General features: G+C 40.1%; 1 long non-coding RNA gene across 1 annotated transcript in view; it reads left to right on the top strand.

The window, feature by feature from the left end:
- The first annotated feature begins 4,104 nt into the window (after positions 1-4,104).
- The window catches only part of LOC146007034 (uncharacterized), a 30,334-nt gene continuing 17,694 nt past the window's right edge, over positions 4,105-16,744 (top strand). Inside the window, exons 1-2 of the long non-coding RNA XR_014444205.1 lie at positions 4,105-4,238; positions 7,453-7,605. This is a non-coding gene — a long non-coding RNA (uncharacterized LOC146007034). The remainder of the gene's footprint in view (positions 4,239-7,452; positions 7,606-16,744) is intronic.

Genomic DNA, 16,744 nt, shown 5'->3' with positions numbered 1-16,744 from the left:
TCTGCTGGGTAATCTCCGGGAACTTTGCGTATTCTCCTTTTCTCAGAATACCGACTGTATGTCAATCATCCGGCACCCATCCCACCTAGGATCATGAAGTTCGGGATGGCTCAGCTTGGCTCATCCCTAGTTTTAAAACATTAAAACATTTTGCTATCAGTGTACACTTGCACTAGCTTTGTCCTTGCTGCAAAAGATGTTTACAGAAGTGTTTACTCGGATGCACAACTTTGCTTAGCGTGCAATTCACCTGTCACACCTTCACAGACATTAGTCTACATTGCAACGCCCATTTGCTTCCCAGTTCTCTGTCGCACAAGTCTGTCTGTATCCTGGCAGTATACACACTTGCATACACTTGGCAGTGTAGTGCTATTTATTAAACTAACGCTGGAGAAATCACTGATCTAGCCAATGTTTACATAGTTGATGGTGGATACTGCCAACGCCAAGGATCTCTATGGGGATGGTAGAATTATCCAATTAATCCAGGTCCAAAGCACAAAATACTGTATTTCTAAATGGGAAATCATACCTCCCAACTTTCATTGGAGGCTTCGTGCATGGCCAGAATTTTGGGGCCATGACCTCGCTGTGAGGGGGCATGGCCTTCAAATTGTGCCCCTGTTTTGCTGCCACTGCCCCTCTGCCTGTGGGGAATAGATGCTGTGCGCATGCACAAAGTGTTTATTCACTGCTGCCCAGCAGGTGGCAGGAGGGACACCCAACTGCTGCGGGACCCTGCTGGCCCTGGGCAGGAAGTGGGAACGTCCCCAAAACCCAGGACATTCCCACAGGAAACGGGACACTTGGGAGGTATGGGAAATTGTTGCTCCGAGCAACCTCTTTTCAAGGCACGATTTATTAAATATCTCTGATAAATACTGACTTGCTCCTAATGACCATTTACACAGCTGAGCTGAAAAGTGCACTGTAAGGATACCCTCCACAGCTCACTATGAAAAGCAGTTTGCTCTTGAATGAGTGTTGGGCATAACATTGAAATGTGTGGTATAGTATGCAGGCCAAGAATTAATTTGGCTGTGATTTAGTTACTTGCCTCTTAACATGCTTATCACATGATATCTGATGTGTTATTTTTAGAATGAGCTGAACTGAACATCTCTGTTACACTCTTTTTATACTTATTTTTAAACTGCTGCACAATAGTTTGCTTAGTCTACACGCATATATTAAAGAAACAGATATACTGATGATATTGTTTCAAACTCATGCTAAACCCAACAGTCAATCATAGCTTGTGTAACTTGGACAGGAGACTACAGGATTGCCAAGAGTTCCAATGGAGCCCATCCTTACAGGGAATGTCAGACCCTTTACTTTGGGTGCCAATTTGTACACAGAATAATTATCCTTTAATTCTTGGCTTTACTGTTGCCAATGCTTTGGTCAGTAGTTCCACCTGACACTCACAATGGTGCCATGGGATGGTGGTCCAGGACCAAGTCAGCTTATTTATGGTCAAAGTGATCCGCAAAACTAGTGCTGATAGCTGCTAATCAAAAATTATGTGAAGAAGCAGAAGCCCATCCCTGTCTACTACCACATAATTGAACCAAAGGATGAACTGATAACTTCATTTACACTTAATTTTTTATTGTTTTCTGAATTTCTCAATAAAAAAACCTTTGGCCTAGGAGTGACATGAAACAATTGTGATGCTTTAGGGTGCTGTCATGCAAGAAAAGGGCTATGGTTCAAAAATATGACAGTAAAATGGTTGACGTGGACAGGGTCAATATGTTTAAAATGTCGACATAGAGATGAATGACAAGTTTTTGAGTGTAAAATTTTATATTTCCGCACGTCAAACCCCAAATAGTGTACCCCGTAATCGGGAAACTGTGCAGGTGATCGCACAAGTCATTAATGACGGCCATAAGACAGTACAATATTGTACACAAGTAACAAATAGCAAAGGATTGCAATGGGAATACTCTGAATAATATGATACCCGAACCTGTTAGTGTGGGCACACAGCGATGCATTCGTAGATCTATTCACAAAAACAACAAAACATCAGTTTCCATCTGGGTAAGTCTAATTCTTCCACTAATCTGCTGAAGAACCAGGCAGGAAGGGGTCATTGCTGATGTCAGAGACCTACGCCAAAAAATGCCGTGGCACGCCTGCGTTTTCACAAACACACATAGAGAAGACTCCATGTTTTCACCCCTAAACGCTGGCTTCCTGTCAATCAAACTGTGACTTCTATCAGTACAGTTTTTTATTCCCTAATTATGGCAATGTATGTGCAATGTTTGATAATCAAATAGGTCCCACATTCACATAATTAGTGATCGATGCTGAATAGGCCTATTGCATGGTACAGGTACTGCAATTCTCCCTCTCCTGCTTCCTGATCTTAGCTCTCCTTAAACTGGCCCACTACTTACAGTAGGTCTTCCCCCTTCCCTTTAGACTACAAGAGCATGGCTCTCCTTGCTACTTCTCTTACATACTGTACCAGCAACACTACTCCTTTGGCTGGCTGTCCTCAAACTCCATAGCTTCCTTGTTCAGATACCCTAGACTTCGACATTTTGCAAGGGTCCGTTATTCTTTCTGTCTGAGAGGTGACTATTGATTGCAGGCAACTGCTTTTTCTCTAACTAGCAAGCCATGTTGAATTAGGTTCAATGCTCACATTCAATGATTTTCTCTCGCACCTCGCACTTCGCAAATGTCTCAGCAGCCCTGTTAATCTTCCGTTTTGCACTAATTTTGCAATTCCCTTTTTTTGCTAATAATTGCCCACATGCATAAGTGCTAATAAGTGCTAATAAGTGCCCACATGCAAATTTCGTAATTTTTCCTGAGCAATTGCAGCATTCTTGTACCGCTGTGCAAACCTGCTCATGGAGAAGTCACTTGCATACAACAGCAGAATATCATATGCACTTTTTTTCAACAAATGTTTTTATGCAGAACAGTTTCCATCCGATTACAATGTAGACATTGGGCTACATCCTTGTCCTTTAATAATGTTTTGCTTGCCATACATAGCAGAGGATCAAGAGCACAATAAGGGAAGACAGGATTCAAGAGGAGACATCTCTTAATTTGGCCTGGTTAAAAATAGCACAAAACAGGCAATGAGAAAGCTAGGCTTGCAGGTCGAGTAGTCAATGGATCCAGGGGAGAGATAGTGTAACCGCTCTATACAGCCTCTGCAGCTCACAGGTTATTTATATAGTGACTGACTAAATATGGTCAGAGAGGCACTGGCACAGGAGGCCGGTCACAGCATGACATAAGTGCTTAGCTGGGAATATATATACACTTGAAAGGTGTTTTCCCTTTCTGACCACTGTTTTTGTAACCCTATCCCTAAGACATACACTTACTGCCTACATGACCTCTATAAACATGACTTGCTTTTTCTCTGGTTCATTATATTTTTCTCAATCCAATTTTTCTATAGTGACCGACGGTGTTCACAAAAAAAAACCAAAAAAAAAACATTTATTACCACCAGTTTTGAAATCTACGGCCTGTGACTTGCACGTGCCGTGAGGGCTGACGTTCTCAGCTGGAGAGGATTTACACGATGGTGAACATTGACACAGTTAGGAAGTCAGGCTAGTTTTTCACAGAACACTTATGCAAAAGGCTGTCCTGGCCCATTGCTGCAACGCAATTTTTACACTTCACTTTTTTACACAGCAGTTCAAGCCAAGAATAACACAGCACTGCACTGAGTAAATCTGCACACCCTTCATCAATGCATGTGCTGTGGACATCCATTCCTTAGTAATGTCCCTTTACGTGGAGCCTTGAGCCTGTGAATGCTGCCTCTATTTCAAGCATCCCTCTATATGCCACTTCCCATATTACTGGAGATCTTTATCCTTAAGACTCTCTATATCACCCATCGCAACATTACATCTCCAGGGAAGATGCATACAGAATTGGGCTGTGTTGAGGTGCCTGTGATTATTATGATTGAGGTGAGGAGGTGGGGAAGCCAGTGAGAGGGTGGGGGGAAACTGGTATTTTCTCTCTTTTAAAGTGTGTTCTAATACCATTACAGGGCCTGTTCTCTTTCTCCTTTCCTGCATTAGAGATTGGCTCCGGGAGAGAGGAAGGCGTTTGCAGCATAATATTACCTTGTGATTCTATGACCCTCCTCTATGCATCCCTAACTCTCAAAAGCTGATTCAGCTTTCAGCTTGAGCTCTGGTGACTCCACTGCTGCAACAGACTCTTCTAAAAGGGTATGTCTCTCTCTCTCTCTTTCTCTCTCTTTCTCTCTCTCTTTCTGCTATTCTTTCTGCCAATAGCTGCACCAGAGCAGCTTGCTCTTTTAATCCTAGCACAGAAAATTACCTGGTCCATTCAAACTTGTCTAGTGACTTTAGATGAGCATCTCTGCTTGGGATCGGATGCCTCTCCTCTGTGCTTTGCATCTGGGGTGCACAGTACTGTAGATGTGCTTCTTTGGTTGGCAGTGTGTAGGATGAAATTACTCACTGCAGAATTCTGCAGAGCAAGCAACTGAAGTAGATGTATCAGGCTGAAATCTTACAACTTTGACATGTAATCGTTAGGCAGGGTTAACCTGTTCACTGCTGGCGGAGGCCTGCTTTGCCAAAGGCACTGCAGCCCCTTAGTCGCTGCAACAGAGAACCGATTAACCCAAGCTTTGTACAGCTTTTACCATGACAGGGAGTATTGTACAGAACCCGGAAAGAGCTTAGTGTTTGTTTAATTAATAAGGAACATTCTCTCTATGAAATCATATTCCACAGTTAATTAGTGGTCACAGCAGGCTTATTGTAACAAATGTTATTTAATAAAAGCATGCCTCACGTCCTGCATTCATTAGAATTTAAATGATATACTTAATAGTGTACATAGTAAATTGGCAAATTTGTATTGTAAAATACTAGAAGAGATCAGTAAGTAGGTTCATCAGGAATGAAACAAACTTGTATATGAAATGATATAGACAGCACATGATATGATATAAATGCAGTGTTTAGTGATTATCAGCATAATGCTTTTACCATTTTGCAGCATATATAAACTTTTGAAGTCTAATAGAACAGGATGTTCTATTAAAATTGGAACTGGACACACTCCAGCCCTTGCAATATATATAGTCTGGGTTTAAGCTCAGTAATATTATAGTGTAGAAGGCACATGCTCTGTAGCCATTATCCAAGACATATTATATACAAGGTGCATCCCATCTACAGTATGTTACAGTTATAATAATCCTAGCACAATACACCTTCCATCATACAGGATATTTCTGAAAGCAGATTGTGTGGCTTTGTAATGGCTACCAGTGACTAAAACACAGAGAGGGCCCATTCTGTAAATGTGAAATAAAAAAAAAACCACACCACCCATGCAGGCCATGCTGAGTTATACTGCTGCATGTTCTATGTCATTTTAGCAAGCGGACTCTCATAAATATTCTATGTATTAATATACTGCAGAGCTACACATACTACAAGCACGTGAAGGAAGTTCCTGCAGGAAGCAGTGATGTGGGAAAGAGCTCTGGGAGTTTGACAGCGTTTGTTATATCAATCGTGCTCTAGCATTTAGGAATTCTTTGCTGCAGATGTGTCACTGTAAATAACACATGGATGGCACAAATAGGTTGTCATACCGGAACTTATTGGTTCGAAGGCGGAACTTTGGTGTTGATATTCCTTTATCATTTGTAAATATCCAGGTCATGCACAATATAAGAATACCTGTCTACTTGACTTGGTAAAAAAAAAAAACATTCAGGCCTTTTTTGTCTTAAACAGAAGCAGTTTATTTTCACTGTCTTCCATTAAATCGAGATATGCATACGCTGGGTTTTTAGGAACATCAGCGCCTAAATAATCATCCTAAAAATATAACAAAATGTCTTAAATGATGGCAAGGTTTGTGTCATACAATATTAATTAGATTACTGTTTCAGGAGATGATATAAGGTAATAAAGCTGAAAAACCTGGAAATCTCCCTGCATTAAGTTTTTGCTTCACATAGAACACCTTTTTTATTTAGAGCTCCATTACTTTATTTTATTTAGTAAGGACCACATACAGTTCCTACTGTACAACTAACATGAGAAAGTTCAGCAGACGCTAAGCATCTTTATACATTTGACTGCAATTAATCTAGGTCAGAAAGGGTTAATAGTAAATCGAATTCAATGTATATAGCTGCCCTAGTGTAATCTGTATTCACACTCTGTATTGCCAGTCTCATATAGTGTTATAATGGATGATCAAATTACAGAACTGAAACTTTTTTTTCTTCAAACATTCAAATACTACAAATCTTTATTTTACATTTTTAACAAAACGGATATGCCAGAAAGGCGGACTATCCAGTTATTCTCTATAAAAAAATACCCAAATTTAATTGTAACCATATAAATCTTCTAAGTGAAAAAAAATACTGATCTCCGATTCTAGGCAATGGAATCAATTATACGATAACCAATTACAGTGCAGACCATCCGCGTATGTCTGTTTTGTTTATATTTAGGTTTTTACAGATGCTAGACCTCACCCAAGTGACTAGATGACTGACTGACTGACTGACTTATTACTGGTTTGTAGTCGCCTTTACAGATATAGATATTAGCCTATACATTTTGCAAGATGCACATTGTGTAACTCCTTAACTACACAACTAGTCTGAAGACTCCTTGTGCTCCCGTGGGATTAGAGATATTAATCAGTCCTTGGGAAGACAGTCCATTGAAAGAATTCAATCCTACATTCCCTTGTCAGTAGAAAAAGCATCAGATTATTGACTCAATTAGCTCCATATACAGGAAGAGATTTCTGGTGCCTTTACCACATGAAACGGGTTTAACTATGTAAAATAACAGTGAAAGAAAGGGATCCAGAGTGCTCCGGTAATTTTATTCCATCTTCTTTAAAAGGGTTCATAAAAAAAAAAAACCTTGAAAAAGAAGCATCAAAATTCATTAACACTAAAACAGCCATTCTACGTTAGCCTGTAAATTGCTATTGATCTGCATAGTTCTCCTGTGTGTAATGTTACAGGGAGGAGGGTAGCTGGGCTACAGTGAAATGAGGCAGGTAAGTTGACCAGCTGAGCATACCATTACAGCAGTGCTGAGTGAGCAGGAAACACCACGGTGACCTCTCGTTTAGTCAGATGCCTAAATCCTGCTCATAATAGTCCTCTATTCAGTGTGATCATCATTTTCACTAGTGGCACTCACTGTACATTGTTAGGGGAGCTTTAAAGCTCAGAGTAGATGCAAAGGAATGAGTGAGCAGAGAGAGAGAGAGAGAGAGAGAGAGAGAGAGAGAGACTAGGGAGAGACAAAGAGAAGGGACAGATTGGTGTTAAGTACTAAGAGATACATAGTGATACAGAGACCAGCATACATGGCCTGTAACCTGCCTGATTTCCATGCTATCCTGGTATATATTTCATTTCAGATGCCTGCTCACACAATAATTCTGTCCCGCTATGGAGATACCGGACACATTACATGCCATTTAACATAAAAAGATATGAGAGCAGAGGGCACAGCCTTCGTCTACAGTGTGGAAAGATGCAGCCTGCTGCAGTGTCATCTTCGGACCCCAGAGGTAAGAATTTCCCTTACTTTCTTTGTGTGCTGCTCACCCTGTTGTGTCTGCCTCCCTTGCTGTGTTAACCTCACCTCTGCTGTTACTGCCAGCTGTCACCTTGACACAAAAATGTAATAGGGTTGCCAAATTTGGTGCCTGGGGCCATGACCCTTTGCAGTTGGGTCTGTAGAACTTAATACACCTCTACTTGCCCAGCATCGAGGTACTTAGTTCTACTGTAACTTTTATCTTGTTTACGGTATAATCTCTTTTTATTTCATTACTGTTTCATTTGGACTCATGTAAATGAAAGGTGCTGGAAATGTTATAATCTGGCTCTGCAGGCAGAAGGCCTGCACGTTTTATAGCAACTGGAGACCGCTTATGTGTGCGCAGTTATTAACACACGAGGTCCCTAAAGGAAGAACATAAGACAATGTGCCTTGTGAATGAACGGAGCAGTATAGGAATGATCAAACGCCCCATTCTGTCTAGGCAATGTCAATAGTTCATATACTTCTTCTCTGATAAAACAGTTTTGCAATATATTTCTAAACAACTAAAAAGTAGGTTTTTATAAAAAAAAAAAAAAGAATAACCCCAAATTATTACATGTATTTCAGGAGTATGACAATACGGTGAATTTATTTATTTTATTTGGTTTCCACCGAAATCACATATTGTGTATGTTTCTATGAGTTGGTTATTGTTATTTTTTATATTACAATGCTGGATCAGTGCTATTTAAGGGGATAACTAATATCAAATGAAGTGTAATATGTCACATCATAATGCCAAGGCTGTATACTGCCCTGTATACAATGGTTTCTGTAAGGTGGGGTAGGAGTGTATGTGCATTGCAGTATCTGATCTTGTTTCGCAAATATCAAATACATAGTAAATATTCACTGTGGTCCGCTTATGAAACTTTTCAAATCAACTAAATTATAGAAAAAAGTTCCAGAATTGAAATACACATTTTTGTAGGACGTCCTTCTTCTGTCTCATATATTCACATAACCATGCAGCCAGCCTCAATTTAGCAGATGAAAGTCAGTTTCAGTTTAGTCATTCACTTCTGCTGGGACTGAATGATTAAATGTAATTATATATGCCGTACGTTGTAGTAATACCAAACAGAACCATGCCCTACAATGCTCATGAACGCAATACATCCACAATACAGTGTATCATAGATTAGAGATAATGAAGGGAATTTTCTCAAGCATGATCAATAGTGAAAGGTTTAAGCTATTTCCAGGTACTCAACGCCCCAATCTTTGGACTCGCAGGACGCACACCCTGTTTGGGGGACATACTTCTTTATAAGTCCATATGGAAATACCACTGCTGTGGAATGTAAAGAAGTATGTATCTCAGGTGGGGATTAGCTGCAGCAGAGTCCACCGGACAGCACGCTTGTGAATTCACAGACATTTGGGCTCAATAGTCCATCATGCACGCTTGTGGCAGATTATAGATTATAGGGTAAAATAAGGACACGCGACATGTTTTTTTCCGCAAGCATATCAAAAATAGACCAACCTTGTGTTAAGCATTACATCATTAATGATACATTTCCACATAGAGACCTCGGCCTATATAATGCTAATAAATATGGATCTGGATATCAGCAATACCTGACAGTTAAGTACCTGGAACTTCAAGCCATACCCTTCATTTTTAATTTCTTTCTCAACAGTTATGACAAAAGAGTTCTAGAATAGGTCCCATAGTAAGATTGTACTTGATGGCCATCCCTACATACTCATGCAGTCATATCTGCTGTCCTGAATAAAATTCAGCACTGCACCACATCAGACCATTGCCTGAACTACAGTAATAGCAATAGTAACATAGTAAGATCAACAATTATCCTTTCTTATTGTACGGATCCAAAAATAGGCAAACGTACAAAAGTTCCTCATCCCTGGAGTCAGATACCTGTAGTGTAAATGCGTACACTGAAAAAACTACAGTAGGACCATGGAGGCCCTTACAGGCCCATTTTTCTCTATTGGTCAATAGCTCTAGTCACATGAGTGACCTCTCAGCAGCCATTATGAGAGGTAAATGATTCATTACTTCTGTTTAAGGGGTGTCAGAGCTTGTCGGAATGTGCACGTGTCAATTTGTTGCACCTACAGTTTAGGTGTCATAAAGTTGCAGAGCTGTCTGCTCAATTAGGCTCATACCCTGCTCTTCAGTGCGAGTCGCAAAGGAGAGGCATGAAACGCAAGCGCGGAAATATATCAGGCGTTTTTTTCATATCCCTGACTGTAGAGTAAAAATAGGGTACAACGAGCAGTAAATCTTCTATATTAAATTAATACCCTTGCAGATGATTTCTGTCACAGCCACACTCTCTATTATCAGCACTGCATTTATTGATCACTTCAAGCTTAGTACAGTACATCTTGCCCAAAGTGAGTAACAAGGAGAGGTGGTTCAGACTAGGGAAGTAAGGGGACGCGCGCCAACTTTATGGCTTGGAATTAAAGTGTTAATAAACTCACTGAGGCCCTCACTCCGCAGATGTCTATGTCAGTTGTACTTTGTTAATGTCCGCACAATGTAATGATAGCTGGCTGAATGGTGAATTAACAAGGGGTGTGGGATAAAATTTATAAGGGTGAGCAATGCGTGGACATTACATTACACCTTTGCATCTGGAAAACATGGCATGCAACCAAACAATGCCAGAGAACAGTGCATCTATGCATTATATAAATGTGCATATGGATGTGTGCGAAGTGCAAAAGCAGGTGCATGAGGCAGAAATAAACATTTCTGCATTACGCATGCCTTGCAGAAATGACCCTTCATCACAAGATGGTAAAAAAAAACTAAAAAAAACACCCTTTTTAGAGTAATTAGAGGAACACTAGATTTACCCTCCAAAGACTGCAATACAGCAGAGAGAGAAGCAGTGTCCTCAGAATGTTCAGAATAAACTGCAGTGGAATTATTGTAGATGCTATCAATACACCTGCAAGCTGTTTAACCTGTTTATAGGAATTAACCTCTCTGTGTTTCACTCTGGTAGTGAAAGGATCAATAAAAAAAAAAAAAACCCTGACCTAGCAGACTGTGAGAAGAGTCAATTGATGATCTTGTACTCGTGGTGTGTACTGTTGTACTACTTTGACTGTGTCAGCAGGTGGAACCGCTCATCAGGACATTAAATATTCAAAGAGCTGACTGCGGCAGGGCCAGAGAGAGGCTCCACCAGGATGAAACTCGCTGTCCAGGCTTATATTTGTAAAAATCACAGGCCCATGCACATTATAAGCTGTCTTCTACGTTAGTGCTTTTGCTATCACATAATATGCAAGGAAGGAGGGCAAAAACACATTTTCTGCTCTGTAAATTTAAAGGGACTATGATAGATGGATGGCATATTAGAACTTTAAATACCAAACAGTAAGTAGTGTGATGCAAGGTCTGGTCCTGGTAAAACAAAAGACCTGTATAACCTAACGAAATCATTTTGCAAGATATTACAGTTATGATTTTATTGTAATGGCAGTGTCACACTGCAGCGTTAAAGAGTTAAGGAGTTTCCATATAATGATTTTGTAAAATGAGGAAAAAATAGATGATGTTTTTAGCCACTTACCATTAGAAAGATGTAGGATGTAAGTGATTAGGAGCCAAATGTAATAGGGTGCGAGAATCAGTGAGAGATTTTTTTTTAAAGCGGCAATCATTTACACTGAAAACCAGGTTGATTTTGATTTTGCCATGTAATTGATTGCTGCTTTAAAAAAATTGGAAAACTCTCCCAAATCTCTCACTTCCTGATTCTCACACCCTCTAACACTTGGCTCCTAGTACTTATGAATTTCCTACAAGTGATGTTATTCTTTCTGAAAAGTTTTGCCAGATATGTTGCACTACCTTGTATTACCATCAGTAAGTATTTTTCATATCACATTAAAAGCTTGGAGATTTCCTCCTGTATCTTTAACTAAATGTATGGATTTAATAGCTGGTTTACTTCTGTGCCTTTCAGTCATGTCTTAACACAATCAGGTCATATTTGCTGCCAAACAATATGCTTCATCTCCGCTGTTTATTGCAATTAATTATCTATATCTAGAGTGCAGATTGTTATCATATCCCAGAGCAATGAAAATATAAAGGAGTATGACTGAGGATGTAAAGATATGGTTGGAAAGTACAGAAAACCTGAAAAGAAATAGATGTTCATTTATACCCCTTTCACATCGCAAATGCTGAATCGCACCAGGAATTTGGACACGGGTCCGTCCCGGGAGCGACCCGGCATTTGTGGTGTTTAGTTGCTCACAGTGACCCAGCTTGTTGCCGGGTGGCTGATGTCATCATGGGGGCGAGGAAAGGAGGCAGCATTTAGGCGAATCCTCCATATAAGTAAAGGGGACCCGTGTCCCTCAACCCGAGTTACCTGTTCACACTGCCCAGCAACCCAGGTCTGACCTAGGAATAACACTTCTTTTATCCCGGGTCAGATTACCGGATTGCTGGACCCAGGATATTCAAAATGACCCTATCACACTGCTTGTCGACCGGGGTAGACCCGGCAATGACCTGGGATCGTCCTTATTTGTACATTGTTAAAGGGGTATTAGTGAAAGTCACAGCAATTCATGTACAAGTTAATAAAAACTGGCAATATTCTTTAAAAGAAACATAGTTATATTTGTAATCTGGGCAGTAGTGATTAAAATAAATTAGGGTTTGTTGTTTGTGGTTTTAAGTATAAAACTTCTTATTTGGAAAACTGCTAATGTCAACAGCATTTATTTGCAGTAAAATGCAAGTATAAACCCCATCAATATTGCAAGTTTGTTTATATAGCATTTATTGTTGCATTTTGGAGGTAAATGGAGCACATTGGAGTTCCCCTGTCTGCCTGCCCCTCCCCATGTGCTTTCCCTTCTTTTGCTTAAACCATCTTCGATATGGCATAAAATCATGTGGTTTTCTACCACTCTGATACTTATTTTAGTGTTGTCTGCTGATGCAGCTGTTTATTTACCATGTACTTATTATTATTATTATTTTATTTATAGGGTGCCACACGTGTTTCACAGCGCTGTACAAAGGAACAGTACAGGGAGACAAAAGTCAGCATTACATTAAATACATATCAAAAATAGAGTACAGGTGAAGAGCGTCACAGTTCAATACACATTACAGCTTAAATGTAAGCAGTGAGGACTTGATCAAATGTACTACTAGGGGCTGGTGGCCAAAGATGGAGATGAGTATGTGGACGAAGATGGTCGCTGAGTGTTTGAGTATGGGAGAGCTGTGAGTGAAATGTGAAGAGAAGAGAGCTTTGGCAATAGGAGGGAAGAGGGCCCTGCTCTGAGGAGCTTACAGTCTAGAAGGAAGGGGAGACAGACAGATTACATGAGGTGCTAGCAAGTGGGAGGTGGCTTAATAGCAGGATGTAAGCAGGCACAGATGGTCAAAGAGGCATGGTCAAGGAGGCAGCCTCAGGACTAGGTAATGCAGCTGAAGGGTACGCTTTGATGAATAGGTGCGTTTTCTTGTCCTCTATTGTTTAACTGTAAGTCATTGCTTCCTGTTATGCTTACTCATTTATGCAGTCTGTAATTAGGCACTGCAGATTCTCTGTGGCGCCATATAAATAAATGATGATAATGATGATGATAATAATAATAATAATAAAAATAAGGCTTCTCCAGTGCGGCCACTTGCAGTAAATATATAGCTTGCAAATGTAAATGGGTATACAATTCAGGTAAGTAAGATAGTTGCTAGATTTAAAGCAGCACTACGTTTTAAGGAAAACACAAATTATAATTCTGCTAATGGACTAATTTCACTCACTGTTACATTTGGGCACAAAATTTCGAAAAATATAGGGCAAAAATGCAGAAAGCACTTGCAATTGATAAAACTAGTAGTTTAAAAGGTAACTGTAACATGCAAAATTGCTGCACATAACTGTGGACATCAAAAAATGTTTCTATTCTCAACAAAAATATTCAGGCCTGTAGTTTGTACTTACAATGTATTTAATAAAACATAAACTACAGTACTGTACTATACACTGCAATTTAAAAGTACTGTACAGAACTGTAACAATTTCAATTTCTGGATCATGGAAAATGTTGCAGTGTAAAATGGACAGAGGGACTATAATATATTGGTAAAAATGGTCCATTAAAAATGCAATGGGTAAACTGTATCAATTTAGGTAATTTCGAAAATTGCAATAAACAAATATACAAAATTTATAAGAAAATGTGATCAACCAGAAATCATAGAAGACTTGTTGAATAAAATGACACCAAAACAGGCTATGGCGAATATAAAAATAAAAAAATTCTAAACAATAAAAATGATTACTAAACAAATTAAATCAATGCAGATCAACTGAGAGAAAACAAATATACCCAACACAAGCAGAAACATGCGATCGCCAAAAGCCCCTGTGACCCACTTATCTTATACAACAGAAATATTTATGAAAATTTATGACGTTTGGTGGGATAAATGTCCAATCACATCACCCTCCCAAGATTTTTATGGGTAAAGAGGGGAGGGGGTTCAGAGTATGGAAACTTGATTGATTGATGTTTTGTTTTCAAGTGGCCTCAATCAATACTGACATTCTAGATTGATAGTATTGCTGAAAATCCTGATCTTGACTGCACTAACAGTATTGTTCTTCTGTGACCAGGACTTTTAGGTAGTGCTTTGTGGGGCGATGAAGCAGATGACCAAAAACTAGGGTAATTGGAATTTATAACAACAAATGTTAAAAAATAGCGTGTTTACGCTCAAATGAATAGTTTGTGATACGGTCCAGTTAAAAACAGCAGCATATGTGCCTGGTTTGCCAGGCACATGTCACAGATACTGTACATGTTGTAAACCATCTGTTTTATATGCAACCAAAGCATTCTTTATTGTACATGAATTAAAGTAAAAAACCTCTCCAAAAGGCAAAAACTACTTTTGTGCACGCACACACAAAAATATTAAATGCGCACAAAATAATAATCTAATGCTTATGTGGCAATTAGTAGGACTGCTATGAACAGACGGATAGTAGGGCAGCTAAGAATGGAAGGATGGTAGGACAGCTAATAACATAAGGATGGTAGGACACCTGTGAATGGAAGGATGGTAGGACACCTGTGAATGGAAGGACGGTAGGACACCTGTGCCACTGTATAGGTCATTGGTATGACCTCACCTAGAGTATTGTGTTCAGTTCTGGAGGCCATATCTCCAGAAGGATATAAATACATTAGAAACTGTACAAAGAAGGGCAACTAAAATGGTGCATGGCCTACATCACAAAACGTACCAGGAAAGACTAGAAGATCTAAATATGTGTACTTTGGAGCAGAGAAGGGAAAGGGGGGACATGATAGAAACGTTCATATATCAAGGGCTTTAGCAAGGTACAGGTGGGAGACATTCTTCACAGGAAGAGGAGCAACAGAACACGAGGACATGCACTGAAACTAGAGGGAGGAAGATTCAGGGGAAATGTGAGGAAGAATTACTTCACAGAAAGAGTAGTAGATAAGTGGAATAGCCTCCCATCTGAGGTGGTAGAGGCAAATACAGTAGTACAATTCTAATATGGTTTGAGGTAACATGTTTAAAAAAGGGGCAGACTAGATGGGCCAAGTGGTTCTCATCTGCCGTCAAATTCTATGTTTCTATGTGAATGGAAGGATGGTAGGACACCTGTGAATGGAAGGATGGTAGGACACCTGTGAATGGAAGGAAGGTAGGGCACCTGTGAATGGAAGAATGGTAGGGCACCTGTGAATGGAAGGATGGTAGGACCCCTGTGAATGGAAGGATGGTAGGGCACCTGTGAATGGAATGATGGTTGGACACCTGTCAATGGAACGATGGTTGGACAGCTATGAACTGAAGAATGGTAAGACAGCTATAGGTGTATGACAGTTAGAAGCCCATTGGTTGCTTTGTTTTGCACAATGGACCTTATTCTGGTTTAATCAGACTCCCGCGCATTCGCACGGGGGTCGGATTTTTTGCGACTGCGCATGTGCATTGTTGCCTGAGGCCCTTTTTTTAATCAAACCCCTTTTTAACACCTGTTTAGTTAATTTAACATGTTAAGTGGCTTTCAAATGTGTTAATGGCCAATAACACACAGAACAGAGTTGTGGCTCCCGTTGATCCTCTAGTTATTCAGGTTCACTTCAGAGCTAATGGAACAGCCCCAGAGGATCAATTAGCCAGTGGTAAATTACCGCAACTAATACAACTCTCAATGGAGCCGCGGTTATCTTTGCTCCCGGCACGCCCTGGAGCAAACCTGATAAAAAATAGCTACCTTGCTATAAGAGTTAGACTTTCCTGTAACCTGACAAGATTTCCAATCACAGTGGGCAATACTTGGGCACATCATATAGAATTTTCTTTGCTCAATAAGGAGTCAGTGATTGGACACCTGCACAGTGATTGGGTGGCCCGGAATCATAAGTGACAGCTCCTGGCCTTTTCAGTGTAACCCATGGATGTTATTTATAAAGAACAGCACAAGACCCACTACTACTAACATAACAATACTGTTAGGAACATGTTAAATCGGTTTTACAGGTATTGTAAAAATACACACAACCCCCCCCCCCCCCCCCAATGGATTTAGGAAAATATACTGTATATGTTTGTTTTTTTTTACTTTATGTATTTTGCTTTTGGAACCTATTATACAACAGGAGAAAATAAAGTTCCAATTAACTTACATGAATCAACTAAATTCATTAATATCAAATAAGTGGTGCTATATATATACTGTATGCATGGCTGCTGCTAGGTATTTTGGGGTCCGGGACTGATTTTTAGCCTGAGCCCCCCCTTCACTTACCACCTGACTCCAGGTCCCAACCCCCTTACGCTGTGCTGCCACCTGCTCAGTGCATTGTGGCTGAACGAAGCTTGCTCACGGAGAACAGGCTTCTTTGCCTCCAGACGCCAGCGATCAATAAAAATGTGGCACAGCTGGTGAGCCAATCAGAGCTGCTGCCAGTATGTGAGCTCTACTTGGCTGCAGGCATCTGGAGGTGAAGAAGCCTCCGAGACTCTGCAGGGCTTTGTTCAGTGCACTGAGAGCTCAGACAGTGGAGGCAGTGTTGGGGGTGCAGTGGGC

Source organism: Crinia signifera, chromosome 6 (genome assembly GCF_055691185.1).
Source record: "Crinia signifera chromosome 6, ASM5569118v1, whole genome shotgun sequence".
Lineage (NCBI taxonomy): Eukaryota > Metazoa > Chordata > Amphibia > Anura > Myobatrachidae > Crinia > Crinia signifera.
The sequence above is the reverse complement of the archived record's forward strand: the minus strand, read 5'-3'. Positions and strand labels throughout refer to the sequence as shown.